The sequence below is a fragment of the Elephas maximus genome, chromosome 4 (genome assembly GCF_024166365.1).
Source record: "Elephas maximus indicus isolate mEleMax1 chromosome 4, mEleMax1 primary haplotype, whole genome shotgun sequence".
NCBI lineage: Eukaryota > Metazoa > Chordata > Mammalia > Proboscidea > Elephantidae > Elephas > Elephas maximus.
The window spans coordinates 46,505,759-46,520,631 of NC_064822.1; the positions used below are offsets into that span (position 1 = coordinate 46,505,759).

Consider the following 14,873-nt stretch of genomic DNA (forward strand, 5'->3'; position numbering starts at 1 on the left):
TCTCCATAGATAATACATAAATGGGTAATGGGAAATGAGCTGTATATGTTTCAGCTGTTTTCAACGTTCAAAATTCAAGTATTTCATATGAAATACAGTAGAAAAGATGTTTTTTAAGATAGCATCTACATCACTTATGGCTTCTTTTCAGTCCAATATATGTTTTCTTTTTAAGGAGACTCTAAAAGGCCAGGGGCCCAGGAAGAGTCCTGGAGTGGGAGAAAAGTGCAGAGCAGAACTCAAACCCACGTAAAAAGACCAGACTAAATGATCTGAGACTCGAGGAACCCCCGAAGCCATGGCCCTCGGACACTCTGTTAACCCAGAGCTAAAACCATTCCCGAAGCCCACTCCTCAGACAAAGATTAGACTGGACTATAAAACATGAAATAATGCTCGTGAAGAGCATGCTTCTTAGTTCAAAAGGATACATGAGACCAAAAGGGTGGCTCCTGTCCAGAGGTAGGCCAAGAAGGTAGGAATGGACAGGAGCTGGTTGGAGGGACATGGGAAACCTGGGGTGGAAAGGGGGAGTGTGCCGTCACATTACAGGGATTGCAACTAATGTCACATAACAATATGTGTATACATTTTTGTATGGGAAATTAACTTGAGCTGAAACTGTCACATAAAGCACAATATAAAAAAAAATCACATTTTGGTGAACGCATGCATTTGCATTAAAACATATCAGGTGGTAGTAGTTAGTAAAGATGATTTTTGTGTTTTTCTTTTGGTTTATTTATATTTGATGAAATTAAATACAAAAATTTTGAAATAAAGCAAAAAAAAAAATTACAAAAATAAATAAAAGGCTACAAATAGCCCTTGGTGGTGCTGTAGATATGAGCTCGGCTGCTAACCAAAAGGTCGGCATTTCAAATCTACCAGCTGCTACTTGGAAACCCCATGGGGCAATTCTACTTTGTCCTATAGGGTCACTATGAGTTGGAATCAACTCGATGGCAACAGTTTTTTTTTGGGGGGGGGGTCTAAAAGGCAAACCTTTCTAAGGTTAGTGTTTCAAGAAAAATTAGAAACCAAAGACTATAGAGATTTTGCTCAGAATCCTTACTTCTCCCAGACTCTACCGATCCCACATTAAGAATTGTTCCCATGCTTTAAAGAAAGTAATACCAGGACATTTTAAGTACTCGCTTGGCTTTTACGTGTCTAGATCTGGCTGCTAAAAGTCCTGGAAAATAGGTGAGGTTCTCCCACAGTTCAGGGGTTTATTCAGCTCTCTTTCCCGCACAAATTGAAGCTTTATACAGAAGGGGACAGGATAAACGTTGGGAGGTCAGCAAGTGAGGGGCGTATTTATTGCTTTGGTAGTGAAGAGAGGTGAGAGATAAAGACACAGTAGATTGCAGAGCTCTGAATGACATATAGGGGTGGGCAACCACTCGTAGTTTGAGAAGAAGCATGAGCCCACCAGACCCAGGTCTTAGAAAGACTCATTTGGCCATGCTGAGCGGAAGGGACTGGAGAGGGAAATGAGACACGAAGTTGTCCAACAATCCAGGAGGCCAGGTGGCAATTTTGGAATGAAGAGGTTAGGACTCATGAGAGATAGTGGAGAGAGAACCTATAAAATAAAGTACTCATCCCAATACAAAAAAAAGGCAGAATAGCAGTGTGTATGAAGCATTGCATACAGCTTTGAGTTAATGAGAACTGGTCACCCCACAGGCAGAAGTAGCTGATACAGTCCAGTAAAACCAAATTAGAACCACTGCCCCAGACTCAGGAAAAAAACACGTTCTGATAACATAAATGTCTTCCACTTGCCACCATTTCTTCCTCTTGGAAGTGCCCTGCTTCTCATGCCTGTCCCAGAAGTATCTGAAACCCAAGGCCAACATAAAGCCCAAACAATGTGGTTTAATGATTTTTAAATGTTGTGTTTTCTTTCACCATTCAAAACAGATAAAAACAAGCAGCATGTTTTTTAAGCCCATTACACTGGATTTCTCTCTGAAAATTGCAGGGACAAAGCATTCGGGACACAAACAACGTTCTGTTCTCAGCGTGCCCCATTCTCTGTGGTTCATTACCTCCTCCCATTGCCATTTGGTTCCTGCCCTTAGCAGGAGGCCAGTTTGTCAGGAAACCCAAGGGGACTAAGAATGCTGCTGCAACAGCCCAGCTGAGCTGCAAATCCTGATGCAACTATTTAATAAGTACTGCCCGCATATGTGGGCTCTCTGAACACCTGACAGGCCACAGGTGCCATATGTGACCAGCAAATGTTTATTACACCTCTGAGAAAGCACACAGACAACAGAGGTCCAAGAAGACGTTGCCAGTCCTCCATATTGGGTAAAGCACTCCCAAGGCTCTGTGTAGGATATTCCATTCTCTTCCCAACTGTGACAGTATATATGATAAACACTGTCACATGTTGCGTTTTCCTCCCCACAATACCCACAGTACATACACAGCCTATTGAAAGAAAAAACAACCCACCCTAAGGAGGCAGGCAAGACATTACAAGTAACAGTAGCTCTAGGGATCTTTCCATTCCAAATTCTGAGTCTAAGTATGTATTGATCGCTTGGTGGTGCAAACGATTAACATGCTCAGCTGCTAACTGAAAAGTCAGTGGTGCCTTGGAAGAAAGGCCTGGTGACCCAATTCCAAAATACCAGCCATTCAAAAACCTTAGAGAGCACAGTTCTACCCTGACACACACGAGATCGTTCTGAGTCAGAGCTGACTCGCGAGCAACTGGTAGTAAAGGTATGTACTGGCTGTGTGGGTGGTGCCTAGGAGACGCAGAAACAAAGTAGAGAAGTAAGTTTTGAGGAAAAAGTGGTGAGAAAACAGTAAAGGACAAAAAAGACAAAAACAAATATCAAGTTAGGAGAAAAAGGGGAAGGGAATGAAAACGTACCAAATTAAGGCAGTTTACGGAATGATTCAGGCTAGAGAAAATCACAGGTCCTGGCTCACAGTGTTTTCACAGGACTCCGTCCTTAACCTCCCCCTGATCTGTTCCCACCGTAAAATTACTAGACACAAACAGAGCAACCACACTAACATGACCCTGTTTACCTTAGAATGTAGTAGTAAAGCAGTGATGGAACCCAGCACACTTGGACACACTGTCATCTTCCAAACAATTGTAACATTGCTAGAAGTTAAACTGCTGGGACTCTCAGTCCAGGATTCACATCTGCAATCCAACACTTGGGAAGTTGTGAGTGAAAAAAGCATACACAGAGACACAGTATCAAAAAAAGAAAAAAAATCTATCCAGAGAGGCACACAAACAAGTGCAGCTATCTAAAACATTTGGAAGGCTGAAGTTTAATCTTCTTCCCCCAGCAAGGAAAAAGTAAAGACTTTTTTTTTTTTTTTAACAGAACGGTTTGTTCAAGGTTACAAGAGAATACGCAGAAAACAAGAAGTGATTTCCTTCATGCCAATATTTCGCGGTAATAGGTTACGCCCAGTATCTCACTCCATTCCGTAGATATTTTACAGCTCCTCTGGCTTCTGATACGTGAAGGCAGCATGCAGAGAAAAAGAAAGGGCTCCAAAATACATAATTTCTGTTTCCCTGACAATTTCAATGATGTTGCGCTCCCTGTCATTCATTTAAATTAGTTCTTCTGTACTTGGAACATTTACATGCAACACATTTACGTATGTGTGCATTCTGGAGTTTTTAACCAACTAATTCATACACCTACACTCGTAATTACTGCCAGTGAATAAGAACCAGATGGGCTGAGGTAGAAAATGACACTGTTCTATAAGATATCAAGTTAAAAAGTTGGGATTGCCCCTCAAGAAGAAATGGGAAGACTGTTTTTAAATTCTACCTTAGATGTTTTATGGATGTGTTTTCACAGCTCAGTGGATCTTAACAAGCGTAATACTGCTGTCAAATGAGGGTAATCTAACTTTCCAGATGCCAATATTCCTAACTCGGGGTGGAGATGGGAAAAAAACAGAAAACAAGGGTTGGTGGCATTTAAACATTTACTATCACAAACAACCACCCTACACAAAGTCAGTGAGAATACCCCATGTTCAGAAATCCCCCAACGTCATGATAAAGTGTGTTTTGTTTCCTTACCACTTTTATATATGCAATATTGAAACAGCTAAAAATGTATATTCTGTTCACTGCCCAGTTTCAAAAGAAGAAATGGCCCAAATGCAAAGGAAAAACGTCAACTTTTCTATTGTCGGCAGTGTTAATAACCTGCAGCTATAAAATTCTACTCTTTCCTTTGATGGTGTCATAGAGATTAATAGCCTCCACAGTTAAAACTATGCTTCTTGACATTTTTTAGTGACTGGGAAAAGCAACATTACACGCTGAGTATTGCTAACTGGAATACAGCCTTGGGAAGCATGGGGGAAGGAGGAACAATGAACTTGAAAAGAGTAAGAGTACACACTGGAGAGGAACAATTCTTACATTGGGATGTATGGTTTCACGGGCCTGTTTGAATTTGACTGAGTCTTAAATTGATACTAAGCTGAATTCTCCATGACCTTGAAAGCTGACATCCGAAAAAACAAATACCTTTCCACAGTATTTCACCTTAGAAATACATTCGGCAGAATGATGGGTGAATTAGACAATAAAATATTGTCTAAATATAAGGTGAAATGAAAATTTCTATATTTCAGGAAAAAAAAAAAACCAGAAATCAGCATTCAATACAGACAATGAGTTCTTAAGTAATGAGAGAATTACTGAACAGGTTTTCTTGTGTACTTTAAATCTTCCAAAAAGAATTACATTTTTTTCTGCTTAAAGGCACCAAAATTGTCTATGCTATCTGACTTGACTTCCCAGCAAAAGAGAAGCTTTATACCATGGAGGCTTGTTTCAGAACCAGAGATGATGATACTATGTAAGGATTTAAAAACAGTGCCTCCCAAAGTGTGTTCTGCAGAACACTGGTACCACAGTGATCTGCCAGAGGTTCCATGGTCACGTACAAGCAGGGAATAGCCCTCTCTTCCATTCCCACAATGCAACACGGCCGTATTTAAGGTTCCAACAGTCCTGAGTCAAAGAATTAAAGACTACTGTTGGACTTTGTTCAAACCAATGTTTACTAAGCTTTATTTTTGCCACAGAAACCTTTTTTTCCTGTACAACATAACGAATGTTCCACGGACCCTACTTTGGAAACACTCATCTAAAAAACTCAACTCATGTGTTGGCTGAGAGCAAAGAGTGAAAATCATATTTGGCAATTCCACGAAAAAGTACATGTGGGGTCTTTAATATCTCTGCATCAAAAACTCCCTTGTAAGTAAGTAGTTAGAGGTTAGTGGAAAATGTGTTTTTTTTTTTTTTTTTTAAGGGAAGGAAACATCACTTCCCTCTGAAGTTTATCGATGCGTAATTTGGAAAAGCTTAAAGGATGTGCAAAACAATCACACAAAAAAGTTACTTTCGGATGAATACCCAAGTGCTCACACTCAGAAAAATGTAAGGGAAACAACGAATCTGGCAATATAAAAATTCTAAACAATCCTTCCGCTACAGCCTAAATTGTTTTGTATCACTTCTCTATACATCATCTTATCCCCAGTGTCTCAATCAAATGCTAGCTTAGTGGAGGCAGTTTCAATCAAATTTAAAATTTTACAAAATAAAGTAACGAGCCAAGGGTTTTAGCTCTATGTTAACTGAGTGGAGAGGGAGAGAGTGAAATGAGATTAATGGTAAGGGATTTAGAAAAACTCTTTGGGAGGTGTAAGAATTCTCACTGACGTATTAGTCCTGAGGGTTCCATTGGCTATAATTAGTGTACTGTCTAAAATGAGTCAAGAAAGGAAAGGGTAAATGAGGAGAACCTTGGAGTAGATGAAAATGATAGTACATAAGGGACCCCAGACGCCATGAAAATTAGCACTGAGCCCACATGCCCAGGACATAAAAGAAATCAGGACAGTCTTAATGAGAATCAGGCAGTGCGCCTAATGAGAACCTTAATATGCTTTATCTTCCCTTTATATTTCATTTCGGTATCATTAGATGCAGCCAACCAACAAGTATTTATTGAGTGCATACTCTGTGCCCAACTCGGGGCCAAGAGCTCTGGGGATGGCTCAAATTGCATACAGCAGTGTTCTCACCATGTGATTTCCTGACCAACAGCATCGCATCAGAATCACCTGGGAACTTGTTAAAAATGCAAATTATCAGCCCCACCTCAACCAACCTACTGAATCAGAAAGTCTGGGGATGAGCCCAGCATTCCATGTTTTTAACAAGCCCTGCAGTGATTCTGATGCACAGTAATGTTTGAGAACCACTAGTGTATAGTCTAGTTGATGAAACCAGCTGCCACTGAGTCGATTTTGACTCATGGTGACACCATGTGTGTCCAAGTAGAACTGTGCTCCATAGGGTTTTCAGTGCTGATGATTTTCAGAAGTAGATTACTAGGCCTTTTGTCCAAGACACCTCTGGATGGAGTCGAACCTCCAACCTTTTGGTTAGCAGCCAAGCTGTTAACCATTTTGCACCACTCAGGGACTCCATAGTCTACTTGAGCTAGTCTAGCAGAGCTGAAAAGTTTGCAGAGCTCAAAGTCAGTGTGGTTGACTGTTCCAGCTTTTATGGTCCAGTTGTTACCTTTAAAAACAAGCCCAGAGTACTTTAAATTCTATTTCCTTTATCCTACCCCCACATTCCCCAGACTTAGATAAAAAGAGCAAAGACAGTGAACTCCCGTTATAACAACTAAATGAGCAGATAATCTAACGTGTATTTTGAGTGTCCTGGGCAGGTTAATTACTATGGAAAGATCAATTTTTGTTCTTCAAATAGGCTATAAATGTATGTGATACCTTAAAGGAACCTTCATGTTATATTTGTTAGATTGTGGTTTAGCTGCAGCCCCAGCTCAGGGGTTCTCCTTTTCAACAACCTGAATGAGATACAGTTCTGGAAAGAAAAGCAAGCAGAGGTGGTACATTTGCATTTTATGGCTCTATTTAAAGCCCTTTTACTACTTTTTACCTGACAGTCATTCCAGCCTCACTTTGCTAAAAAATACTTCTTCACACCTAAGTGCTCAAATATTTTAAGATAATAATAGTAAGAGTAACTGCAGCTAACATTTACTGAGCGTTTCATTATGCGCTAGGTACTTTATATGGATCTTCTCATTTAATTCTCACACCATCTTACCAGGTGGCTACTGTTACTGATCCCATTTTACAGGTGAAGAGATAAAAGAATAGGAAGATAAAGTCCCCTCATTACAGAGTGTATTAAAGTAGAGAGTTAAGATTCAAAGGTAGGTAAACCTGACAGCACAGTCCAAGTTCTCAACCACTGTACCACGGTCTCTCCAATTCTTCAGCGTACTGAAGACTTTGGAACATTACCTTCACCTAAGTCAACATTAGCCTTACTTATTTTGGGAAATTGCATAAAATGGAATAAATAGATGAGAGATAAAAGGCACTTGAGCAATCAGGTATTTTGGATAACAATGGACTACACATTAAGAGGAATGAATTACATGAATATAAAACTTAAATACATGGACCAATCTTATCAATATCCTTTTTGGTATTATGTTATCTTATGTTTTAGATATGATTCTTAAGAGCAAATTCTTATCTCCGAATATTACAAAATTACTAGAGCTCTATGTGTACATAAATGAGATCCTTATTAGCAGAACCACAGTAATAAGATATTATTTCATTACAATATTATATCCTAGAGTATTATAATAAAAGACTATTATCATGTACTTGGCTAATAGGGTCCATGCTGTTAAAATGTATTAAAATCAGACTGTGTAGTAAAAACGACAATGATCTGTGGTACTTGGGGGTGGGGGGAACACTTTTCAGATGCAGTCTCAAAGCACCTGCCTAGAATTATTGCAATTTTATATATGAAGAAACTGTATTACAGAAAGGCTTACACAAATTTATACATAAATATATGGAAGTCTTTTGGAAGATAAATGAAAGATTAAAAGCTTACCAAATACAAGTTGACAGCAAAACGATTCAGTGATGCCAGGAAGAATAAAGTACCCTGTTCATTCAACAACAATTTATTGAGTGCCCACTCTGTGCTAAGTCCTATTCTAAGCTATGTGGATATAGCAGTAAACCAAGGAAACAAAGGCCCTGCTGTCTTGGAGCTTATATCCCAGTAGACAAGACAGAAACAAATCAGCAAATAAATATATACTTTCAAACAGTGAAAGATGCCAGGAAGGGAAATAATGTACAATAAGAGGATAGAAAGGGATTCAGGTTGCTATTTTTGATAGAGTGGTCAGGGACGGTCTTCTGATGTTGTGACATTTAAGCAGAAACTTAAGACGCAAGGGTGCAAGCCAGTACAAAACACTTGGGGAAGAATATTCAGGGCTGAGTAAACAGCACGTCCAAAGAACCCGAGAACATGCTCAGCATCTTCATGGAACAGCAAAGTGGCTAAAGTGGAAGAAGAGTAGGAACGAAGAGCAGTGAGGTAGTCAGAGACTTTAGGACATTTTAAGGATATTGGGATTTTTGTCTAGGTTTGAAAGGAAGCCACTGGGGTTGCTTGAAGGTTTCAGCCAGGGACCAGCATGATTTGATTTTTCAAGTCCAGTGAGAGGAGATGTCCAGGTGATAAATGATAGCCAGGCATTCAGTCCAAGTGAAAGATGACTATGGCTTGGTCAGGGTAGTGAGAAAGAAGTGGTAAGAATAAGTCTTGATTATTTGTTGAACAAAGAACTGACAGAATTTGTTGATGGACTAGATGTGGAAAATGAAAGAGAAGAAGTCTCACGTTTTGCCCTGCACAGCTGAGTGCCATTTAGTGAGACGGGGAAAGGAAAGGAAGGGATCGAGGGTGTAAAGCTTGAGATGCTTAATATGCATCCAAGCGGAGATCCCTGAGTAAGCAGTCGGATAGTAAAGTCTGGTGTTCACAGAAAAGGCTGAGGCTAGAGACACACAATTGGATGTCAACACAGAGAATGAGAAATCAAAACTCTCTCTTATGGTGAAGAAATAAAAACAAATAATTCCAAAGCAGTTATTTTTTTTCACTGTCTCTGATTCAGTTTTCTTGAAGCAGTGTGGTAGAAAGAACAATGAGTATGACTCAGGGGACAGGGACTCTAGCCCGAGACCTGGCTATGACCTTGTGAGTCGTGTCCTTACTTCCTAATCCTGCCCTTCTCATCTACAAAATAAATGTAACTAAGAATGATCCTGGGACAGATGATAAGGGGTGTTGGCGAGGATGTGGAGAAACTGGAACCCTTATATTCTCTGGTAAAGGTAAAATGTTGCAGACTTTGGAAAACAGTTTGGCAATTACTCAGAAAGTTAAACACAGAGTTGCCATATGATCCAGCAATTCAACCCCTAGGCATGTAGCCAAGAGATCTGAAAACACATGTTCACACCAAACCTGCACATGAATGCTCACAGCAACATTAGTCTTAACAGGCAGAACAGCCCAAATGTCTATCAACTGCTGGATGGTTAAATCAATGGTGGTATATCCATACAATGGAATAATATTCAGCCATAAAAAGGAACGGAATACGACATGGATGCACCTTGAAAATGGGACACTAAGTGAAAGAAGCTGGACACAAAAGGCCATGTATTATATGACTGCACTAATATGAAATGTCTGTAATAGGAAAGCCCATAGAGACAGGACTAGGAGGTACGAGGATGACAGTTAAGGGATTTGGAACTTCTTTTGGGGGTGATGAAAATGTTCTGGAAATAATGATGATGGTTATACAAGTTTGTGAATGTACTAAAAATTACTCAGCTGAACACTTTCAAAGTGTGACTCTCATGAGCAGATAATCTAATACGTATTTTGAGTGTCCTGGCCAGGTTAATTACTATGGAAAGATCAATTTTTGTTCTTCAAATAGGCTATAAATATATATGGTGCCTTAAAGGAACCTTCATGTTATGTTTGTTAGATTGTGGTTTAGCTGCAGCCCCAGCTCAGGGGTTCTCTTTTTCAACAAACTGAATGACATACAGTTCTGGAAAGAAAAGCAAGCAAAGGTGGTATATTTGCATTTTATGGCTCTATTTAGGGTATGTGATTTATATCCTGATAAAACAAAGAGGAAGAAAAAAAGTTTAAACCTTTATGTTGCCAGAAGAAACATCAATGTGACTCTTTAAAGTCTAGAAACCCCGTGCCATCGAGTCAATTCTGACTCATAGTAACCATACAGGACAGAGTCCCATAGGGTTTTTAAGGAGCAGCTGGTAGATTTGAACTGCTGACCTTTTGGTTAGAAGCCGAGCTCTTAACCACTATGACACCAGGGCTCTTTAAAGTCAAGAGGGACTGTTAAATCATTTATATACCGGATGGCCATCATGTCTGCCAAATGTTTTCTCACTTCCACCTTTACTAGGATCCTTGCTGCCAAAGAACTCTAACCTTTGAGTGCCAAGTTTAAAGCTATTCAACTTAAAGCAATGCTGACAGGACTTAAAAAGCTCTGAATTAAATGTAGTGTCTACTACTGAGTAACAACAGAAATTTGAAAGGAATACGAGTAAATACAAAATGTCCTGCTATCACAGCAGAAAACCAACCTCTCAGTTGGTTTTAATTTCCTGATATACCAACACAGTGCTAAGCGCCCAGTTTTCCTTTTCATTTCACTACTGAAATTCTGATTATGAGAAAATAGTTCAACACGAATGTCCTAGACTATTCTGATTCCACTCGTGGCTAACCATAACCCAAACGGATAGATCATAATATAGCATCATTTTCATAAAATCCAGATACAAGATAATGGGACTAATTACCGACAGCTGAAGCCAGGTGTCTCAGTTATCTAGTGCTGCTATAACAGAAATATCAGAAGTGGATGGTTTTAACAAAGGGAAGTTTATATATACTCTCACAGCCCAGTAGGCTAGAGGTCCGTAATCCAGGGTGCCAGCTCTAGGGGAAGGCTTTCTCTCTCTGTCGGCTCTGGAAGAAGGTCCCTGTCATCAGTCTTCCCTTGGTGTGGGAGCATCCCAGCACAGGAATCTCAGGTCCAAAGGATGCCCTCTGTTCCCAGTGCTGCTTTCTTGGTGGTATGAGGTCCCCATGTCTCTCGGCATGCTTCTCTCTTTGTGTCTCAAAAGAGATTGGCTTAAGACACTACCTCATCTTGTAGGCCCCATCAGTATAACTGCTGCTAATCCATCTCGTTACACCCTAGTGATAAGATTTACAACATGCAGGAAAATCACATCAGAAAATAAAATGGCAGATAATCATACAAGGGAATCATGACCTACCCAAGTTGACAGATATTTTGGGGGGACACAATTCAATCCATGACACTAGGTATGCACCAAATATATGAAAATCCAAGTAATCCTGACAGAATTCTTATTCACAGTAACAGGACTATGAACATCCAAATACATCAGCTACATACTGTAAAATCCCCAGGATGCATTCAATTCCAAAGGGACTAATATTATGTCCTGGTGGAAGGATTACAGAGATCTCAATGGGAAAACTTCACAGAAAAAAGGCAGGAAAATGGACTGAAAATTGAGATGAGGAAATTTCAGACTCCTAGATGGAGCAGGAATAAAAACTGTGTTGAAAATGTCACTAAGAAATACAAGTTATATCATTAACAGGAAGTCTTGTCAGCTTCTATACCTGCAATTTTAATGTTAGTTTTTCAGCCTCAAAATAGAGAGTTTGGGAACTTTTTCTGGCAACTTTTGCAGTGTTCCTGTTCAGAGTTTGAAAGAGAAATCCAAAGGAATTTGTTTGTAGAAACCACTACTCATTGCCAGTGTGTCTTGATGTGCATGACCACTTTCCTAACTAACCCACTGATGAGTACAGACTGCAGTTCCTCCATCTCTCTCTTGGGATCTGCTTGTATATCTTATAGTATCACTAGCAGTGCTAGAAGGGCAGAAGAACAGCTGTGAAAACAACCCATCACAGAGATGGAGATAAGCGGCAGGCTTAATATACCCCTGGATAATGGAAAGCCCTAAAAGGTAGAAGACTGAAATGGGTAGAAGATAGGAGCTCCAGAAATAGAAAACCCACTGCTGCTGAGTTGATTCTGACTCCTAGCGACCCTATAGGACAGAGGAGAAACAGAAGGGAAGCATAAATGATCTTTTCTATGAATGGGGATACAACTTTCAGGACGCAGGATTTCCCCACCACCCAGAAGATTAGCTACGTTATATTTAGAAGATTGCATAGGTGGGTGGTGTTAGTTGCTGACAAGTTGATTCTGACTCATGGTGACTCCACGTGTGGTGTGTCAGTAGGCATTCCATAAATATTTTCTGCACAAAGGAGTAACAACTGGAATCATTACATAGGGAAAAAAAGAACCACCAGCCGGACCAGAATGACAAATAACTGCAACAAAATAAGCAACTAACTAGGAAGTACAGTATAAAATAGGATTTTCCTGGTGACCCAGAGTTAAAATTCCAAACAAATTATATATTCAAAGTTTCTATGAACTATGGTTACTTTTACTATATGATGCAATTTATCAGGTTAAGCAGATTACAGAAGCTTAAGATCTTATCAAGCTCTAAACATAAGATAATGTGTGTGTATAAAAGAGAAACTATTTTGTTTCTTCTCCGAAACACTGACTCCATGTTGTTAGAGGCAATTCAGACGGGGAACACAGTGAAGGCTCAGTCAGTTACAAGAATGCCACCCTCTCCTCTGTCTCGCACTGCATGGGAACTCTCTCACTTCCTCCTGTCCCAGTTTCCGTTAGAATCATACGGTCCCATAAGCAGTGACATGAAAATTACTACATTTCTCTAAATTTCATACTTTTGTATAGGACATGGAATTCCCTGAAAACAGGAAGTCTTCAATCGAAAATCAATTTGTAATAACCCAAAGAGATTATCAAAACATTTCCTTCGCAATACCCAGGATGATTTTGAAATTCTTTCTTTAGAGACAATATAATACCAGCTTCACGAAAACATAACAGGGAAGATAACACTGTGTGAGCTTTCCCCCCACCCAAACATATCCTATACTCCAAAGTTATCTGGAATTTAAAAATACATCTATTTGCTTATTTTAATTACTCATGCCCATGGTTTCCTCAACAGGCTCCGGCATAGAAGTGTACAATGTATAAAAAAAAAAATGTTATTATCTCTTATTCTGTAATAAAACTAGCCTTAAAAACTGTCATATATAAGTTCCTACTTTAACAATCGATGAGATGTAAAAAACAGGCAATACTATGAAGTTATAAAGCACATACACTTTTATTGAGTGGCTTTAAATGAAGCTTTAAAAATTATATTGTGACTTAACAAAAATGTTTCCTCATATGCATTTAGAAGCCTACAAAAGGAATAAGAGAGGCATGTGGGCAAATATGGGACAAGCAGGGAAGTCTCTCTTAAGGTAAAGAATTAAGCCCATAGCTGAAGCACTGAACTTAAGTCTCACGGTGCATTCAGTCCACGCTGACTACAAAGCCCTCTTCTCTCCTAGCCTGAATTCATACAACTAGCACAAGGGTCGCTAAAAGGAATACTTGCAAGGAGTACTGATGTTAGCTTCATAGCATGTTTTTCTTCCTAAGTCTTGGCATTTGGTAGGTGCTCTATGAGAATGTGCTCAATTCATTTCAATATACTAGCAATGTGAGTTTTTATTTCGCTTCCTTTTTCATCTAATTTAACATGCTCACACCAAGTCTCTGCCATATTGAGAGTTCGGTGCTGGGGTCATAAGGCTCACTTAGTCTTGGTTTCTGCTGTCAATGCCCTAATAGTCTAAGGAGATAAAGTGGTCAAGACTCAGCTGATGTTGTCACTGTGCAGAAAATGCCATTAGAGAGCAGTGTGGACATACGTGTGCATACACACACACATACACACACAGAGGACACAGTGGAACCATAGAGGAATACTCAGCTCAGTGGCAGTTGGTGGATAAGGAGATGGAATGAGAAGGCAAGGCAACTGGGAAATGCTTCCTAGAGAAGGTCCTACCATCTCCCTCCATCTAAAGAATTTGTAAAACTTTCCACTTTTAATACCAAAATTGTATTTAGTACGTCAACTTCATTGCTGCTAGAAACGTTTTAATAAAAAATGAACTAGTATAAAATTTAAAATAATTATCATGATTTCAAGCTCAGGTAAGAGCCCTGGTGGTGCAGTGCTTAAGCACTCAGCTGCTAACCGAAAGGTAGGCAGTTTGAACCCATCAGTCACTCCACAGCAGGAAGATGTGGCAGTCTGCTTCAGTAAAGATTTACAGCCTTAGAAATGCTATGTTTGAGGCAGTTCTATTCTGTCCTATAGGGTTACTATGAGTCGGATTTTGGTTCAAGCTCATATATGGAGTTCCAAATATTCAAATATTTTATGTGTGTCCTTTAGACAAAGATTATAGCCCACTTATAACTCATAATCTTTAAGAATGTTTTATCCCAACTTCATTTATAATTTATGTATGATATATAAATTTATATATATAATGTGCAAAATCAGAGCTGAAATGTATATCCTAAGTTTCACTCCAGAATTTACTTTTATAGCTGTGAACTGGATAGCATCTGATTGATAATAGAATTCCTGTCAGCATTCCAACTATCCCAGTACCATAACTACTACTCTTTTAAGGCATTTTGGTAGAAGAATAATCACTTTCTAATAGGATTATCTTCGCACCTGGCCTAAGTCGACAAGTATCCTGTATCAGTAACTTAATAAGCACCAGAGTTTGAAATACCATTCAATTTCACACACCACATACTTCTACGAGTACAACTTTCCGATATAATACAGTGGAAACCACCTTAGCTGCATTCTTTCTAAGAATAGAAGCCTTTTTTTTCTCT

At 39.3% G+C, this 14,873-nt stretch overlaps 1 protein-coding gene across 11 annotated transcripts in view; it reads right to left on the reverse strand.

The window, feature by feature from the left end:
* The window catches only part of CELF2 (CUGBP Elav-like family member 2), a 587,695-nt gene that overhangs the window by 319,814 nt on the left and 253,008 nt on the right, over positions 1-14,873 (reverse strand). The window contains exon 1 of one of the 11 annotated variants that reach the window (XM_049885080.1): positions 3,058-4,632. The exons of the other annotated variants lie outside the window; for them this stretch is intronic. The gene's annotated coding sequence lies outside the window, so the exon portion shown is untranslated. Of the gene's footprint in view, positions 1-3,057; positions 4,633-14,873 lie in introns of those variants that run through there. 11 annotated transcript variants of the gene reach the window in all.